The sequence below is a fragment of the Narcine bancroftii genome, chromosome 1 (assembly GCF_036971445.1).
Source record: "Narcine bancroftii isolate sNarBan1 chromosome 1, sNarBan1.hap1, whole genome shotgun sequence".
NCBI classification, from domain to species: domain Eukaryota; kingdom Metazoa; phylum Chordata; class Chondrichthyes; order Torpediniformes; family Narcinidae; genus Narcine; species Narcine bancroftii.
Window position 1 is genome coordinate 379,017,308 of NC_091469.1, and position 20,659 is coordinate 379,037,966.

A 20,659-nucleotide genomic window follows, 5' to 3' on the forward strand; every position below is an offset into this window, starting at 1 on the left:
CGGAGAGAGAAACCCGCTCCCTCAGGTCGGTAAATAATGGACTACAAAAATGGCTCGCAGAGCCGAGTAAAAGTGCGCAACCGCGCATGAAAAAAACACACTGACGGGAGGGGGGACCAGCTGGGGAGTCGATCTCCACAGCCGGCAACGACAGCTGCAGAATACCTGCAGCAAGAAGAGACCACAGAAGACAATAGAAACAAGAAAGAAGAGAAGGAAAGGGCACCAAAGAAACAACAGATGGCCAACCCAGAGGAAGAAGAAGAGGAAGAGGAAGAGTACAGTGAAATAGAAGAAGAAAAGAAAGGCAAGATAAAGGATATACTTTCTCTTATTAAAGGATACATGGAGTCATTTAAAGAATGGCAAACACAGGAATTTAAGGATTTAAGAAAAAGAATAAACAACACAGAAGAGAAAATGAATAAAATAGAGATGACCTTAACAGAAATGGGAAAGAAAATGGACAAGATGGAAGAGTGGGCAGTAGCAGCAGAAATGGAGGTAGAAGACTTAAAAAAGAAATTGGAGGAATCTAATAAAAAAACTAAAGAGACACAAGAACTACTAGCTCAAAAAATAGATACAATGGAAAATTATAACAGAAGAAATAACATAAAGATAGTGGGCTTTAAGGAAGATGAAGAAGGCAAGAATATGAGGGAGTTTATAAAAGAGTGGATCCCTAAGACCCTAGGATGTCCAGAACTACAGCAAGAAATGGAAATAGAAAGGGCACATAGAGTATTGGCCTCTAAACCACAACCACAACAAAAACCAAGATCTATTGTAGTAAAATTCCTAAGATATACTACAAGAGAAAAGGTACTGGAGAAGACAATGGAAAAAGTAAGAGAGGGCAACAAACCACTGGAGTATAAAGGGCAAAAAATCTTCATTTATCCAGATATAAGTTTTGAACTCCTAAAGAAGAGAAAAGAGTTCAATACAGCGAAGGCGATTTTATGGAAGAAAGGATATAAATTTATACTAAAGCATCCAGCGGTATTGAAAATATTTATTCCAGGACAACAAAACAGACTATTCTCGGATCCAGAAGAAGCACGAAAATTTGCAGAACAATTACAAAAATAGACTGAGGGAGGAAGACGGGTAATGAGAGTTAAAATGATCATGATTGATATGTATGTGGGTAAAGACAAAAATAGACTGAGGGATGAAGACGGGTAATGAGAGTAAAAATGATCACAATTGATATGTATGCGGGTAAAGAGGTATAAGAGTGAATAGAGACAATGTGCATACGTGAATGTATCTGTACTTAGAGGAAAATATAGATAGTATAGACAAGAATTAATAAGGGAAGGTAATGGAATAGAGAGAATAAGGAGGGAATTAAAAGAGTGACCTTTGTGACATATGAAAAGTGAAATCTTTTCTGGGGGGGCGGGGTGAGGGGAAATAGCGGTCACTGCAAAATCAGTTGACGCTTGCGAGTGGATTCGCAAATCCAAATGGAGAGGGGAGATGTGGCTGTCCGACAAGGGATAAAGGACAACTCAGGAGGGGAAGGGGAGATTGGTGATAAATAAGATAGAAATAGGAGAATAAGGAAAATGTTGGATGTTGTAGGAATGTTGTCTTATAAAGAGTTGAAAATAAGAAAACAGAAATGGAAAAGGAGGAAAGGTAATGATGGAAAAACGGAAAGAGAAGATAAACAAAATATAAAAGGGCTACGCTGAACTATATGACTTTAAATATTAATGGAATACATAACCAAATTAAAAGGAAGAAACTACTAAATTTAAATGAATAAATGTATTCCATTAGAAAAAATAACATATAGGTTAAGAAATAATATTGAAATATTCAAACAAGTATTAAATACATTAAATACAATTGCGAAAACCTACCTGGGACAAACATTACCTAAGTTGATGGAAGGAGAAGGAAAGAAAAGAATGGACTCAGTAGAATTTCTGGTGTATTTTTGTTGAATGACAACATTGTCTGACTGGCTTAATGCAACCTAGATTGTATACCTAAAATGGATGAGGGGGGGGTGGGGGGGTGACTTGGGAGGGGGGGGGGGAGAAAAAGTCACTGTATATGTGTGAAAAAGAAATAGTGTATATCATGGTTAATGTGATTTATGGTGTGAAAAATAAAAAATTTAAAAAATTTAAAAAAAAGTCAGCACCAGATTGAAACCCCCATTGCACTAACCAGGCCGTCTTTCTCGGACAGGTTCTAGTACTTGAGCTGGGATCGTGACAGTTCCAGGTGTCTGGCCACTTTCCAGTAGTCAGATGACAATTTCAACCTCTTACTGGACTAAGGAAGCTTGGGAATTGTAGTAAATAGCATACTATGTGATAAGGGCAAAGACAGAGTCTTTGCTGAGGTAATATTTGTTCCTTCCTGGAGGTGCTGAATACCTCTTGGTCCTTGACATGATCTCTTCTGTTCATGATAGGCAGTGGATAGGGCAGAAGGGGTCTGTTTAGGCTGTAAGCTGGATCCGACAGTGTTGAAAAATGGCGAATGTCCTGGTTATTGGCTGGGTACTGGACCTCCTGCTATTTTTTCACCCACTATTTTATTATGGGGAGGAGGAGACACGCCCTCTCTATGTGCCATCATGCAAGAGGGAATATAGAAAAAGTCATCACCTTTGTCCATGTGTTCCACTGTAATAAGTAAATCTTCATCCCGACCAATGGACTGACCACAGACCTAACCCCATCGCAGACTGGGGTCAGGCAAAGCTACAGAAGGGAAGCAACAATTTTTTTCCATCTTTGCTGTAATGATCCACCTCTCCTTTATTCCAGCCTTCTCCTTGGAATGAAGTTAATGCACAAGACTGTTTAATGTTTGATGCATTCACTTCAGAACTAAGAACCTTCATCATTTTGTTACAAAGTTCTATTGAGTCATGAATATCTTAATTGAAGATGAAGCTCTGCTCCCAACATCATGAAGTTGCAGTACATTGACAACACATGTGTATGTGCACATAATGCAATGCTGGCATTCATTTCAAAAGGAATAGAATATAAGAGCAAGGATTTGATGTTGAGCTTTATAAGACATTGGTGAGACCTCATTTGGAGTATTGTGAACAGCTTTGAGCTCCTTATTTAAGAAAGAATAAGTAGACATTGGAGATGGTTGAGAGGAGTTCACAAGGACGATTCTGGGAATCAAAGGGTTATATATGAGGAGCATTTGACAGCTTTTGGCCTGTCCTTGTTGGAATTTAGGAGAATGGGTGGGGGGAGGGGGGAAATCTCATTGAAACATCTCAAATGTTGAAAAGCATGGACAGAGAAGATGTAGAAAAGTTGTTTCCCGTAGTGGGAGAGTCTAGGACGAGAGGGCACAACTTCAGGACTGAAGAGTATCTGATTAGAACAGAAATGCGGAGGAACTTCTTTAGGCAGAGAGCTGTAAATCTATGGAATTTGTTGCCATAGTCAGTTGTGGAGGCCAAGTCATTGGGTGTATTTAAGAGACAGATTGGTAGGTTCCTGATTAGCCAGGGAATCAAAGGTTATGGGGAGAAAGCTAAGGAGTGGTGACCGAGTGGGAAAATGGATCCAGTCATGATTAAATAGTAGGGCAGACTCAATGGGCAGAATAACCTATTTCTGCTCCTACATCTTGTGGTCTTATCGTTTTATAGTGATTGACCTCCAAATCATTGTCGATTCTCCCACTGAAGTGTTCAACAGGATGGGTCTTATACTGGACAGTCTTGAGACCAAAATCTTGTATCATCCTGTTGCTGCCTCACTTTACTGTTCCATGACAGAAAAAAAAGATCCATGATGAGATCCTAGTCAAGATGAATCACTTACCATATCCCAGAAGCCACCTGTCGACACAGCAGATATCGATGATGTCATTTACTCTCACTTCCAATGGCTTCTGATGGAAACCTCAAACCCAATGCAAAGTAGCAGTCCCTGCCGTTGAACACAATACACAACCATACTGGAGAAACTCAGCAGGTCACGCAGCATCCATAGGAAGTAAGTGGTAACCTCTCCTTCAGGCCTGGGCTTTTTGTCATCTGACGTTGGGCTCTAAAGACACAGTCAGATGTTAGAATAGATAAAATTTTGATGGGTTCCTTGGGCTCCTATTTCATTATGTGCCTGTATGTTTAAGAGAGGGATTGATAGGTTCTTGATTATCCAGGGCATCAACGGCTATGGGGAGAAAGCCAAGGAGTGGGGCTGAATGGGAAAATGGATCAGCGCATGATTGAATGTTGGGTCAGACTTGATGAGCTGAATAACCTATTTCTGCTCCTATATCTTATGGTCTTAAAATTGCTGCCCCACATCTCTTGCTTCAAAGGTGACAGAACTAGTGGGAAAGTCAGATGACGTGGAGCATGGATCTCGCACTTCACTGCCTTGGCTTCAGTGTAGAGTGATATTTTCCTTCTCAGAAAATGTAGTAACACATGGAAGAAAACTAAACTTTGCAAAGAATCTGTGAGTCACGGAGTGCTTTTAATCGGCACCTGGAAACTACATTAAATGTTTGAGACTATGAGACTTTTCACACTTGATATCTTTTTCTGGTGTAAAATATCAGTTGCAGAGACTGAGAAAATAAAGCAAATGCAGGTAAATTTTCCATGGAATATTTTGTGTTCCAATCCATTCCACATCAAAACTGTTTATCTGAATGGAATCCCATCTAGTATAATGTCTTGGCACCACTTCAATGGATCACTGCAATTAACTGAGGAAAAGGAATTTAGGTGCATCTTAGAGGGTGGTCTGGAATGTGCTGCCGGAGTAAATTGTAGAGGCGGGCACAATTTCAACATTCAAAAGATATTTGGACAGGTTTATGGATAGGAGAAGTAAAGAAGGATATGGATCAATGCAGGCATTGGACTAGCCCAGAATGTCAAATTGGTCGGCATGGATAAGTTGGGCCAAAGGGCCTGCTCCATGTTATATGACTCTATGATTCTATGATAAGGGAAACCTTACCCCTGTATGGGTTAGGTAACTATATCCCTTCATTCTACTGGTGGAAAGATCTTAACTTCTGACCTGTCATATCCCTTAATGGGCACATCTTTCGATAAGGTCATCCCTCATTCTCCTACACTCCCAATGAACGTAGATCTAAATTCTTTCGATGCTTATGATAGAGGCAGCACTTTCATGGAATTAGCCAAATAAATCTCTCATGGAACTGACTATCCTTTCTTAAATAAGTGAACTAAATCAGTATACTAACTCAAAGTATGGCCTCACTGGTACCCTGTTGGAATTGTAACAATTCTATCCATTTTTAAACTTCAACCCTCTTACAATAAGACCAATCTGCTATTTGTCTTTGGACCAAGATGTGAGAAAAGTAAAGTCGGCAGCAAAAGTGTTGAAACTTTTGAATCTTGTAGAAAGCAAACGGTGGCACCTGTGTGTCAGAAGAAGAGGTGAGAAGATCCTGAGAAGAATGAAGATATGTTTTCATTCTCCACTGATGCAACCTGACTTGCTGAGTTTTTCTTTATGTCATAGTTCCAGCATTCACGGTGATTAACTTCAGCAAAACTAGTTGTCTTGTCCCTGCTCTTCCAAAATATTAAACCAACACTCCATCTGTCCAGTCAGGAATATATTAAGGATCTCATGGCACTCTTCCAAGGGTTTCAATTCACCTTCTTTGCCAAATGTATGATGTCGTATCTTCCAAAGGAAAAACATCGTGGAAATGCAATTGAATGTGCATCATTATTGCCCTGCACTAAACAGAAGATAAATTTCAGGCCTCAGGACTTCTTTATTGTGCCCTGGTCAAGCATTATCCCTCTCAATTATCAGTGAAAAACAACATATCTAATCAGGGTTAAAAAAACAGCACTTCTGACAGTGAATTATCCCTCACTTTCACACTAAGGTATCATCTACTCTTTTATCGTTGTATCTGGTCAAAGTCTCTTCCCCTCCCCTCCTCAGCACATCTGACATCATTTCCATAAATCAACCAAATATTTGAAGTAGATCTCGTACATTTTTTCCAAGATTTAAGATTCCTTTATTATCATGTAATAAAACAGATGTAATATTATATGAGATTGCCTTTAGCCTGCTATAAGGCAGACAGACAAAGATTTGCTGTTGGCAGAAATTGTCTGGCACATCTTACAGTTAGAGAAAGAGAAGCAAAAGAGAGTCACTCAGAATCACTGAGTGTCTGTGGATTCGCCCCCAGTGCTCCAACAGTCTCTGCAGCCATGCAGGATCCAGTCCAAACCATCAACAACCCCAGTTCTAAATCCAAACCTCCGACATGATCCGGAAGCCTTCAGCACCCTCGGCACCCTCTTGCATCCCAGTTCCGATACCTAGCCAGTCTCGAGCCAGTCTGGAGCAGTCTGCAGACTGATGTGAATCCTTTGATTGCAGTTGCCAACAACTTGCAGCCTGCATGTGTTTCTCTCCTTGAGTCACCAACAGCCCAGTGCCTGTGTGTTCTACAGCCGCAAAGCCCATCACTAGTCTACTGCCATGGTCAACGTCCCATGGGTCATCTCCCCTGCTTCTCCTTCTCAAACTGGGGTGGGGGTGGGTGGATCTCCCCTTTCCTGGTGCCCTGCGCCAGTCCTCTGCTTCCCCAGAGTCTGCAACCCTGCTGATCATATCCACCATCCTGGCCCCAGACCCCGCGGTTGAATTTCAAATAAACCATCAGGTTCTTTAACAGGCTGTTTATAGCCTGTATGCATGGAGCCATTGGTTGTTGGACTGGGCGGTAGAACCCTGCACAGTAGCACTGTGTCTCCTCTCCTCACACGTCAGAAGTCCACTCCAGTGGTAGTGCTGCCATTTTTTCCTTCTTACAGTATTAAACGTGGGGTAAGAAGCAGAATTATAATCTGAAAGAGCAAATAGTTAACATTGCGTATACACAGATGTGTTGGAGAACCTCAGCAGGTCACGTACCATCTATAGAATGTTTCGGGCTGAAGCCCTTTGTCAAGGTATGAGCAAAATACAGGCATGTGCCTGAATATAAAAGGAGGCAGTAGGGAGAGAAGATGAGGGAGGAAGAGGCGGGGGTGGAGTGCAGGCTAACAGATGAGGTCATAGGTGGATGTGGGTGGGAGGGTAGAAGAGAAGAAAGCTGAGAAATGATAGGGAAAGGGGGTAGCTCTCTGAGTGGAGAACTGGAGGAAAGGAGACAGGAGAATAGGGAAAGATAGAGACATGGGAGAGGGTTTTAATGGAAATTGGGGAAGTCAGTGTTAATGCCATCTGGTTGGGGAGTGCTCAGATGGAATATTAGGTGGTGTATCTACAATTTATCTGGTATTTCAGCAGAATCAACTAGCTGGGAGTGGAATGTAAGTGTAATATTAACCTTCACAAAGAATAAATGTGGTTGGGTTAGAAAAATAAAGGGACATCAGGAAGTGACAATGAGCAGTAACTGAGGTAGAAACTGATGACAATAAATGGGAGTGATCATAATAAAACCACCAAATACCTTCATTCTCCCAGAACCAAACAGATTGGGTTAACTCAGCCTTTAACCTAAATAAGGGATTACAAGAAGCTAATAGAATAACAATGCATTTCACACAAAGCGGCGCTGTAAAAGAAAATGAAATATAATTCAATTACCACAACAAAAAGAAATCTGCCAGAATGTGATAAAAGACCTTTCAGCCTACAACAAACATATCATTTTTTAGTTATTATAGAAGCTGGAAAGGATTTTGTACTTCAAAAACCTTTGCAAACTCAATGAAACATTGGGATATAAAGTTTCTCTGTAATGAGAGTATCTGTGCCTTTGCAAGGGGATGACTCAATTTAGTTAAACATGAAGGAGGAACAAATATCATGTTATTTTTGCAGCAGTTTTCATCTGAATGAAATCAAATAAGAACTGGTTCATAAAAAGGTTGATGGAATGGAGGAATAAATGCAGTACAAATGCAGGGGCCACCCCTGCCCTGAAGGTTCCCACTGACAGCCCCTGCCCTGAGGGGTTCATGGGGGAGATGGGTGAGTGAGATGGGTCTCGGGCTGACGACGTCACTGCAACGTCATCAGCCCGACGCTTGCAGCGGCAGTACATTCAAGCTGGGTAGCGAAGTGCAGCGCTCCACTGCTGACCCTTCCCCAGAGAGAGATTGCAGTCGGTGCCTTGGAGCTGGCCAGGGCGTTTTCGTGGAGGTAAGTCTCCTGATATAAGGGCAAAGAATCTTCGCCTTTACACTTGGGCTTTTTGACTGTATGACAGGGCCTAAAATGACTTTAGTGACTTTGGACGAGCCTTGTAGCCCATTAACCAATGTTTTCAAAGAAATGAAAAATAAACAGGTGGAGTTTTGAAACTGTGTGGATTTTGTAACTTGCAGTACCCAAAAATACTGGAGAAACTCGTCATGCAGCATCCAGAGGAAATATAAGGCAGTTAATGCTTCAGGCCTGAGCCCTTCATCAGGTATGCTGAAAATCAGGTTGACGCATGTAAAATGGTGGGGGGATGGTGGAGAGAAGGGGCAGGAGAGAAAGGGCAGCGGGAAAATGTAAACATAAAAAATGCTCACTACACGATAAGAGAGTGCAATGCTTGAAATTATTAGAGCAGTACTGCCTACACAACATTTGAGTTTGTCACTGAATTTCAATGAGTTCTTCTTCATACCACGATGTTTATCTACTTTAGGATCCATTATTATAGGTTTGTCAATATGCATGTGATAAATAGAAAGATTTAAGACACAATATTATAGCATTGTCACGGCTTGATTAGTCTTTTCAAAATGGCGACTGCGTGGTCACTTGTTGATGTTGTGCATCTGTGACGCTTACGCATGTATATGCACAAAAAAGCCCGCTAAGTTTAAAAAGTTTGTGAGTTTTTGAAAAGTCTGGATTCTTGGGTGGCCTGGATTTCTGGACTTCTACTGTAAGTGGATACAGGTGGGAGGGTAAAAGAGAGAGAAGCTGAGAAGTGATAGGGGGTGAAGGCAGAGGGCTATGATGGATAGCTCTCTGATAGGAGAAGGAAGGGAAGGGTCGGGGAGCTGAGGAAGGGAGACCGAGGGATGAGGAAAACAGACCAATCGGGGAAGGGCATTAACAGAAATCGGAGAACTCATTAGTCAATGTAATTTGAGGTCCATACCCTGTTAATTGTAGCAAATAACCACACCATTGTAAGCTTTGCGACAGGGGGAAATTACCAGGCAAATAGAGGAAAAGATTACGTGATATATTCAAACCTCCTCGAAAAATGCCACTGATTTTTTTGGAATTCCTGGCCCAGGATCATTCAAATGAGCATTGGGAATAGCTCATTCATTGGAGGCTCACAGAAACCTTGTGTAAATTGTGGCACCACCTATCCACCCCTTGGGGTACCTTATCTCATGTGGAAGATACTGCAAGTCTCACGTGGAACTCGACATGTCAACTCAAATTCACACACCTAGAGCAGGAGCAAGTCATGCCCAATCACAAAGGAGTGCCTAAGTAGAAGGCTCTCTGTGTGTACCCTGTAACAATGCACAGGGAGAAGGGAGTGGAAGATGCGACCCTCTGTCGGGGAGTTGTCTGCTATGTGTACAATACCAGGGATATGTTGCATATCTCTCCTTAAGTTTCAGCAGGTTGAGGAGAAATACTGACATAAATTCAATGCCAAATTCTGAACAGAAAAATGGAAAGAAATTTTAAGTTAAAAGCGAAAAATGGACTGAAAGAAGGAGCAAAAAAAATTGTTAAATGCATGACATTTAAAAATCTCTAATAACAATTCATTATTTAATAGTTATAGAGAGTCTTTAAGGCCAGGGTTAGGGTAGATGCAACATAAAAACAGGCCCTTCACCCGACCCAATCCATGCCATTAAAGAACATGTGCTTGAGGAGGAGGAAACACGGTAAGTGAGCAGGGGTCCATGCTAGGTTGAAGGCAAACCCTGCCGCCATCCTGCTTGCCAACGACTGCTCCCTGGTGAACAAAATGGACAACATCTGACTCTGGAGGTCTTTGGAGCGTGAGTACAGGGACTGCTGTGGTTTGGTCTTCACAGAAACGTGGCTCAGTGGCAGGATCCCATACGCTGCCATTCAGCTGGATGGGCTCACTTTATTTTGGGCTGACAGAGATGTTGCTATGTGTGATAAAGCCTGTGACGGTGGCCTGTGTGTTTACATCATCACTGAATGGTGCAAGGACTCTGCATGAATCTCCGGTCAACACTGGTGGAATTTGTGACTGTCAGATATAGAGCATTTTATCTACTGTGGGAAATTCACCATGGTCCTCATAGTTGCAGTGAACATTCCCCCCCACCCAGTGCTAATGCTAAGAAGGTGATCTGGGATCTGTATGGGGCTATAAACAAACTGCAGACTGCACATCTGGACAGACTGATCATTATCGCTGGGGATTTCAACCAGGCGCTTCAGAGACAGTAGGAAGGTCATTCAGAAGGAAGTATGTAGACATTCAAAACAACAAAATGTTTGGTCCACCAGTCAGGGTGACCTAAATTCCATCAGTATGTGGACTTTGCTACAAGAGGGGAAAACGTGTTGAACCTTGTGACGTGTATCGGGCAGAGCCTCCCTACCACCTTGGTTACTCAGACCACATCTCTGTAATGCTAATCCCAGCATACAGACCTCTGACAAGAGGTTAAAACCTGGCCAGCGGGGACCAGTCATGCACTTCAAGACTGCTTTGAGTGCATTAAATGGACCATGTACAAGGAAGCAGCAACCGGTGGTGACTGCATCAATCTGGAAGAGTATACTGCATCAGTGACCACCTACATCAGTAAGTGTTTGGACTATGTCACTGTGCCCAAGACCATCATTACTCGCTCTAATCAGAACCCATGGATGACTGCGGAGGTGTGCGTGCTGCTCAGGAACTGAGGCGCTGCCTTTAGAGTGGGCGACAAGGTAGCCCTAGCTATTGCAAGAGCCAAGCCGTCTAAGGCCATAAAAGAAGCAAAACGTGAGCATGCCCAGTGCAAGCATAGTCACTTCTTGGACTGCAAGGATGCACGATGCATGTGGAAGAGCATCCAAGAAATCACCAACCACAAGACTACACCATTTGCCTGTGATGGTGATGCCTCCCTCCCAGATGCACTGAAAAACTTCTATGCGCGTTTTGAGGTGAAAAATGACATTGCTGCAAAGAAGACTGCTCACTTCAAAATAATCAGGTGCTGTGTCTTGCAGTGGGTGACGTGAAGAGAGATCAAGGCAAGGTCAACCCATGGAAAGCTGCTGGACCAGATAACCTTCCCAGCAGAGTGCTCAGGGAATGTACGGCTCAGCTAACAAATGTTCTCACCGACATCTTTAATATCCCCCTGAGAAGTGCTGTGGTCCCAATGTGCTTTAAAGCCGCCACCACAGTCCTTGTGCCAATTAGTCGTCTGTGTCCTGCCTCAATGACTACCACCCTGTCTCACTCGCGTCCATCGTCATGAAGTGCTTCAAGAGGCTCGTCATGGGGCATACCAAGCTCCTGCTGCTCCTGTCACTGGATTCCCTGCAGTTCACAAACAGATCCACTTGCTCTAAAGACTATGCCATCGCCACTACCCTCCATCTAGCCCTCACCCACCTGGAAAACTTGGACATATGTTCAAATGCTGTTTATTGACTCAGTATCTGATAAGGGTGTTGAGCCTACTGGGTCTAAACACCTCCCTCTGCAATTGTATCCTCGACTTCCTGACAGGGAGACCTCAGACAGCCCAGATTGGTAACAGCACCTCCGAGACCATCACACTGAGCATGGGGACCCACCTGGGCTGTGTGCCTAGTCCACTGTTCACTCTGCTGAACCACAACTATGCAGCTAAACACAGCTTGAACTATATCATCAAGTTCACTGATGACATGATCATGGTGGGCCTTGTTGGTAAAAATGAGGAGTCAGCGAACAGAGACAAGGTGCAGTCACTAACAGACTGATGCAGAACCAACAACCTGTATCTGAATGTTAATAAACAAAAGAGATGGTTGTCATCTTCAAGAGGGCCTGGGGGACCATGCTCTGCTGACCGTTGATGACTCGACTGATGAAGTTGTCAAGAGTATCAAATTCCTTGGAGTGTACTGGTCCCATAACACCAGCTCCATTGCCAAGAAAACCCAGCAACGCCTCTACTTCCTGCAAAGGCTAAGGAAAGTTAATCTCCCACTCTCTATCCTCACTATATTCTACAGAGGATGTACTGAGAGCACCATCTGGTTTGGAATCTGTACCTCATGGGACTGCAAGACCCTGCAGAGGATAGTGAAGTCAGCAGAAAAGATTATTGGGGGCTCTCTTCCTACCCTGAAGGACATCTACAACACTTGATGCAGGTGAAAGGCAATAAACATTGTGAAGGACTCCACACACCCTTCATGTAAACTGTTCTCCTTTCTGCTATCTGGTAGGAGGTACCGTAGCACTTGAGCCCTTTCATCCAGATTGGGCAAGAGCTTTTTTCCTTCAAGCCATCAAACTCCTGAATTTCCAGAACATATGTGGATAGAGTACCGTGGACTTTTACTGTATACGTCTTAATATTTTAATATCTCAATATGTTTTACTTCTATTCTAACTTGCATTTATGTAAATCTGCTCTGTGGTCCTGGAGAAACACTATCTCGTCTTTACCGTGCAAGCATGGTATGAACGATAAATAAAGGTGTCTTGACTTGAAACTACATTTTTATTCTCTCCGTGTTCTCCCTTTCCCTCAGATTCTACCTCTCTTCTACTTCTCATATATGGTTTCATTGAAATCGATGGAATGAAGTCTCAGAAGCACAGTGCAGCACATGAGTGATATTTAGTGCAAGTGTCTCAGAACTTATTGGACAGTGACTCAAGATCAAAGATTACTTATTTCCATTCTGGTTTTGTGGGTCTTCAAGTCAAGTCAAGTTTATTGTCATCTGATTGTACAAGTACAACCTGACAAAATAGTGTTCTATGATCCTCCGTGCAAAAACATACAGACACACAATCAGATATAACACACATACAAACCAACAATACATGTGCAGGACAAGTATTCATCTATACAAATTAAATAAATAAACAATTTTTTTTCATGAAAATGAGAATCTTGGATGGTTAGTGTGAGGAGATCCTATGGTCATTCAGCATTTTCCCTGCCCATGGGAAGAAGCTGTTCCTCAGCCTGGTGGTGCTGCTCTGATACACCTATATCTCTTCCCTAAGGGGAGCAGCTGAAAGATGCTGTGTGCAGGGTGGAAGGAATCCTCAATAATTTTGAACACCCTCCCTCTTCAGACCAATGATCCTGGTAGATCACGTCAATGGGGTGGTGGTGGGGGGGAGGGGAAGGCGGATACAGAGGGGGAAAGGAGCATCCATTGATATCTCTGCCAATCTTATGGTCTTGTAGATTGTCCTTTGATCTATTTCTTTGCAACAGCTGTACCACAATGTGATGCAGCCGGCCAGGATGATCTTGATAGATTTCCTCTAGAAGGTTGACATAATGGTGGCTGGTAGCCTTGCCTGCTTCAGTTTTCTCAGGAAGTGCAGTCACTCTTCCGCCTTCCTGACCAGTAAGAAAATGTTGCATTTTCATGACAGATCACTAGTTAATTGAACTCCAAGGAACTTGGTGCTCTCCACTCTCTATACTACACAGTTGTTGATTTGTAGTGGAGGGTGGTTGTTTCTTGAGCCCATGATCATCCCCTTCGTCTTGTCGACATTGAGACTCAGGTTGTTGCTCTTGTACCATTTCACAAGATTTTCCACCTCTTCTCTGTAATGTGACTCATCATTGTTGCTGATGAAGCTAACTACTGTTGTGTCATCTGCAAACTTGATGACACCATTGGAGTGAGATCTGGTGATGCAGTCATGGGTCAGTAGCCTGAACGGGAACGGGATGAGCTCAAGGCTTTGAGCTAATTGATGAGGTCAATGTCAGAACCACAGATCCTTCCATTGAGGAGTCAGGACAAGGTGATTCGGTGTGTATTGGATGTACACTTACGACAATTTATGCTTGCATCTATGCTCCTAATGTATGGATTGAAGTTCTCAATATCATCCTGAATGTTTCTTCTCTGAGTGTCCTAGGCCATGGATTTTCAGGAGTCAGTGATGTTGCATTTTATCAAGGAGGATTTGAGAACATCTTTTCATCTGTCCACATAGTAATTTCTTCCCATAACAGAATAAAGTATGTGCTTAGGGGCATGAGAATGATGTTCCCTACCCAATGTCAGCATCTGAGAATAGATCAGGGACTTGAGGATTGAGATATTGGTCTGTATGAAGTTGTTGATGTTGGTTCACTTATTCTTCGAGTAAACTTGGAGGTTCTTTGCATTGGTCACATTTTTCCAGTACCTTAAGATGTCTGTGGTAGTTAGTTCGGATCACAGAAGCATGTAGGGAGGGGAACCCTGCTGCTTTGCAGCCCATGGGTTTTGGGTCAGGTTCATTTGCTGATGCACTGACGTTATATTCAAAGCTTATCAGAAACAGACACAATATCAACTTGTTCCTGGTGTACAACCCTGCTCTCTGACTAAAGAAAGTTTGTGGTGAAACCACTCCTTGGGAGCATTTCTCAGTGAATGCAGACAATAACGATCCCTTTGGTTAATTGAGGAAAATGCACTGTGAGATCAAGATCTCAAATCTGGCAAAGAAAGAATTTCTATATCTGACATGAACTTACTGAATGGGGAAAGATATTTAAGGGACTGAATGAGCTGATTTGTGTTGCTATGTTTTTATCTCTCCGTTTCATTTCATGATTATTCTGGGTGCTTTGGAAAGTTATTTAATGGAACTCTGTAATGTATCCACCCACACGTACTTGTAATAGTGCAGTCATTAGACAGGGAACTGGTTGTATTTACTTGCAGAAAGCTACAAGGTGTCTGATGTAAAGCTGACGTCTTTCAGTGTGCAATTCATGAGGCGTGGACAGTTCCCATGAGGTAGGAGAGTGAGGCTACAGAGGGACCAGGAGATCGTTACACTCCTGTTCAGAACTTAACTCGAAATACCAGGTGGTACAGGCTTCAAAAGCAACAAAATGTCAAACCAAAGGAGGAGGTTATCAGTCCTCATTAAATATTTAGACCTCGGCTTCATTCTTCAATTACAACAAAGATTGGCTGAAGTCCAAATGTTAAGGGGATAAAAGGTTACAAATGTCTGTTTATTTTGGTATAATCACAGGAGGTATTAATCCATAATTTTTTCCAGAAATACCCTGAGCACGAAAGTTATTTAATTCTATACAAAATCCGGCTATTCATTTTGATCAGCTTTGAGTATCTGCCAAACATTTTGTGCAGTTGTGTGCACAGCTGGATTTACTTTCCTTTGTCCTACTTCTTGCTTTCAGATGTGCACTATGGAGTTGAAAGTATTTAAAAAAATATAAAATCTACACGTCTCTCATCCTGGTGAGAATGTGGGATGACAGAGCTGTTTCAATTGAATGGAGCATTAGAGGAACATCAGTGGGAGAGAGATGGGGATGGATGAATTGCTTTTAGAATGCCATCCTAAGGATTGTTCTCTCTTATTGTCCTGGTCAATAGTTATCTCTCAACCACAATGCCAAAGAATATTTAGCTGATCTTTACTGCACTGACATTCATGGGAGCCTTGCTTTCAATATTGACTTTGTACGAGTAAAAGTTTCTGTAAGATCTTGAAAGTCTCTGGTAACACAGTTATGTAAGGCCATGAAATCAACTGCTTGACATCAAGATGAATCTGCATGGTTGTTCTGAGTTCCTATTGCTACGGCCCGATTTTCTGTGGCTTCTGGGTGAGGAACAATGGAAGCTGAAACACTGGCCATCAGATGCTGCAGGATTATCTGGTTGGCAAGCGTGAAAATGAAGATCTCCTTCCTTCCCTTGTGGAAAGAATACCTTTAATCCTCTGTGTAGGGACTTGGGAATTGTTGGAATTGGATTCTTCTGTTCTCCTTGCAGGCTGTCCATCAGCTCCACTGGTGGACCAAACATTTTGTTGTTTTGCATGTCTACATACTTCCTTCCGAATGATCTTCCTACTGTCTCTGAAGCAGAACTCGAGAATCTGGGCTACCTTGTCCCCTACCAAAGCACTCATATCAGGGGTTCACCACATGCAGCACAGCAGAGGTGGAGACAGGGTTTAATCCTGACTATAGCCCTAGTCTGTGTGGAGCTTGCTTGTTTCCCCTATGACTGCATGGGTTTGTTCCAGGCACTCCAGTTTCCTTCACATCCCAAAGACATGCAGGTTTCCCCTGTTAATTGGTCATTGTGTGTAGATGTGTGGGAGTACCTGGAACAAATTAGTGAGAATGTGGGAAGAATTAAAAAAAAATTAATGTTGAATCAATGTAAATGAGTGGTTGACAATTCTGTATGGACTTGGAGAGCTATTTCTTTGCTGTCTATAAATATAGACAAGTTTCTGTCTATTCGCCTATTCGCTTTGTCCTCACTATCATCTCCCTCTGTACCAGCTGACTACAGTTCTTGGCCATTTTTATGGAGAATTGGATCAGGGTAGGCCTGTGGTGAAGGAGAAGGGTTGTGGGTAGGTAGGATAGGGAAGGGAAAGAAACAAAAGATTTTTCTCACACTATTGATAGCCTGTGCATCAGAAGAGATGATGCATTGAGAAGGCAATGGGACAAAGACTGGATGTGAGGACACTATCACTTTAGTGCTCTGCACCCTTCCACTGGGAAGTCCAGTTATGATGAGAACTCTTTCCTCATTGGATAAGATTACATCTATCTGCTGCTGGTGTGTTACTGCAGGCTGTGGTTATGAGCTGCCCACTCAACCATAACCAGAAAAAGACATGTCTGATTTGACCTTCCTCTTTCATGCGCTTTCTTCTTTGTTCCTGATTCCCTTACTGATGAGAAATTCATCTCTCCCAGCCTTGAGTATCCACCCCATGTCTCCCTGAGTTCCAAATATAGGCAACCAAACTGTTTTTACACAATCATTAAGGCAGAAACAGGGGTAGGTTATTTAATCCTGATGGCTGCTCCCATCAGTCAGTAGGCCCATGGGTGACCTTCTGCAGTGGCTTCATTTTCATTCAATAATCCTCATCCCCACATTCTCTTCATGTCTAAAATTCTACCCGTCTTCTATCTTGAATATACTCATTCTCAAGCCAACCATCACTCTCCAGGGTAGCAAAGCTCTCCACCACCACCAATGCATTCCAGACACCCACTACTTTCTGTGTAAAAAAAAAACTTACTCCTGATGTCTCCCTTAAACTTTACTCCCCTCACCTTAAACTGATGTCTGCTGGCATTTGCTACTGTTGCCCTTGGGAAAAGGTACTGGCTGTTCACCTGATCTAAGCCCATCATAATCTCTATTAAGTCACCTCTCTTCCTTTGTCACTCCAAAGAGATAACTCTGTCATCCTATCTTCAGATGACATATTCTCCAATCCAGACAAGATCCTGGTAAATCTCCTCTGCACTTTCTCTAACATATCCACATCCTGTAATGCAGTGACCAGAGCTGGACTCAATACTCCAAAGTGTTTTCTAACCAGAGATTTATAGAGCTGCATCATTTCTTAACATAACATATAATAACATAACAATTTACAGCACGGAAACAGGCCATTAGGCCCTTCTAGTCTGCACCGAACCAAACACCCCCCTCTAGTCCCACCTCCCTGCACAATGCCCATAACCCTCCATCTTCTTCTCATCCATATACCTGTCCAACCTTTTCTTAAATAATACAATTGACTCCGCCGCCACTATTTCTCCCGGAAGATCATTCCACATGTCTACCACTCCCTGAGTAAAGAAGTTCCCCCTCATGTTACCTCTAAACCTCTGCCCCTTAATTCTTAACTCATGTCCTCTTGTTTTAATCTTTCCTCCTCTTAACGGAAATAGTCTATCCACATCCACTCTGTCTATCCCTTTCATAATCTTAAATACTTCTATCAAATCCCCTCTCAACCTTCTACGCTCCAAAGAATAAAGACCTAATCTGTCCAATCTCTCCCTATACTCTAGATGCTTAAACCCAGGTAACATTCTGGTAAACCTTCTCTGCACTCTCTCCACTCTGTTTATATCCTTCCTATAATTAGGCGACCAGAACTGCACACAGAACTCCAAATTAGGCCGCACCAACGTCTTATACAATCTCAACATCACCTCCCAACTCCTATATTCCATGCAATGATTGATAAAGGCCAGCATACTAAAAGCCTTCTTCACCACCCTATTCACGTGAGTTTCTACCATCAGGGAACGATGTACCGTTACTCCTAAATCTTTCTGCTCTTCTGTATTCCTCAATGCTCTCCCATTTACCACGTATGTCCTGTTCTGATTCTTCTTACCAAAATGAAGCACCTCACACTTATCAGCATTAAATTCCATCTGCCATTTTTCAGCCCACTTTTCTAAGCAGCCCAAATCCCTCTGCAATCCTTGAAAATCTTCTTCATTATCCACTATTCCACCTATCTTAGTATCGTCTGCATATTTATTAATCCAATTTACCACCCCATCATCTAGATCATTAATGTATATAACGAACAACAATGGGCCAAATACAGATCCTTGAGGCACACCACTGGTCACCGGCCTCCAACCTGACAGACTACCACTCTCTGGCCTCTCCCTTTCAGCCAATGTTCAATCCATTTGACTATCTCAAAATTTATACCTAAAGACTGCACCTTCTTAACTAACCTTCCATGTGGTACCTTATCGAAGGCCTTACTGAAGTCCATATAGACAACATCCACTGCGCTACCCTCATCCACATTCCTAGTCACCTCTTCAAAAAATTCAATCAGATTGGTCAAACATGACCTTCCTCCCACAAATCCATGTTGAGTGCTCCTGATCAGACCCTGATCCGGCATTATCCCCATATCTAATGACATTTGGAAAATTACCATTACGGCTCCTAAACCCAATACCCAACTAATGAAGGCCAGCTCACCATATCCTTTCTTAACAACCCTATCAATTGGAGGAGGATAGTGTGGATGGAAATGAATGGAGTGAAGGGGAGATAATAGCCCCTACAGAAGAGGGGTATTGTAAGAGAATGGTATAATTAACTGCTGAAATGTGCAACTCCAGTGTATCCCTTGAGTGACCGGCATAGAGTGTGACAGGTCATATACACATCAAGTGTCATAAAGGACAGAGGGATGGAAATAACCCTGAACACAGGGAGTAAACTCTAACCACATTCTTGCTGCCTTTGGCATTCTTGGCACTAAATGTAAACAGCTGTTATGATGATGTAATGTTTATTGTATAGTCAAGCCAAGCTGGATGAATGCCAGAGCAGAATATGCTGCTATTAAGTGATGATGATGTGAAGGCCAAGGGTTTGCTTTCCCGGAGATGTGAAACCTTGCCTCCTTCCTTCCTTGGTGCCCAAGTGTGCCTGGAGGACTGGCTGACTGAAACACAGTGGAGTCTCTTATGACAGGGTAGGAGATGCAACAGCTCACTGATCTTCACTCAGCATCAGTTTGAACTGGGAGGGACTAGTCTTTTATGGTAACTTGAGCTTGAAATTATTGCCTTGCACACATTTGTTTTCCTTTGTTCTGTAAAGGCACACAAATAGATGCCACGAATACAGCACCACTAAGGATGAAAATAGAGTCACTTTATAGACATCAAGTGGCTGTGGATTCCACCACCTCCTCTACGCCCCTGTAACCTCCGTAGTTGCATGGCCTCCTGTCCGGTCCAGCGGTGAACCTGAGTTTGAGTTAATCAATTCACCCTCTTCAGCCCCTGGTTCCCAACCCCGATGCAATAAAGAAGCTGTCAGCTCCCAAGGCTGTGCACAATTCAAATGCCAATAACACTGTAGGAGTGTAATTTAAATATTATATCCAAAAACAAAGCAAAGACTCACAAGTTTTATAAAATGGGCACCTACCTTCCTTTATTTCACTCTTCCAACCTTTTTTAATGGTCTCCTTTCCTCCTCCCAGCAAACCCCTCGCATCACTCACCTTGCCTACCACTGGCTTATTCACACACGTGTCAACACAAGTCCTCGCTCTGACCGTGTGTACATGTTACCAATGGTGGCTGGCTTGCATATGCCCACCACCTCCTGCACATGTCTCTCTAAACAAACACTTGCGCCACCAAGTCCATATAGGTACGTGACCACGACAATACCACGGTCATTGGCTTAATCACAGATAGCAATGAGGTGGCATACAGGAGTGAGTGAGATCAGCTAGTTGAGTGGTTTCACAATCATCTGGCTCATGAGCAAAATCAAAGAGGTGATTGTGGACTAGAAGTGAACTGGGAATTCACTACTGGTGTGATGCACTAAGGACTGGCTCCTCCCCCGACTCCACCCCACCACATATCCCAATATAGACCACTGCCAAAACCCCAGTTCAGTCCACAGACCACGTGTGCCTTTCTTATTGTACTCTCTCTGGTCTTGATTGCTCTCTTTCGCGGTACCATTTTATTTAATAAAGAACTGGATGGAAGCGCTGTTAAACCCTACAATGCTCCTCATTGACCTTCTGTCCTCAAAGGCCCCGGAAGAGTTCGCGTAAGAATGGGAGGATGAGCAGATCCAGGACTCTGGTCGCTGGGGTGCGGTCCAAATGCATT

The 20,659-nt window shown here is 42.8% G+C and overlaps 1 long non-coding RNA gene across 2 annotated transcripts in view; it reads left to right on the plus strand.

The window, feature by feature from the left end:
* The window catches only part of LOC138752868 (uncharacterized), a 67,247-nt gene that overhangs the window by 25,894 nt on the left and 20,694 nt on the right, over window positions 1-20,659 (plus strand). Inside the window, exon 3 of one of the 2 annotated variants that reach the window (XR_011350993.1) lies at window positions 4,333-4,527. The exons of the other annotated variant lie outside the window; for it this stretch is intronic. This is a non-coding gene — a long non-coding RNA (uncharacterized lncRNA). Of the gene's footprint in view, window positions 1-4,332; window positions 4,528-20,659 lie in introns of those variants that run through there. 2 annotated transcript variants of the gene reach the window in all.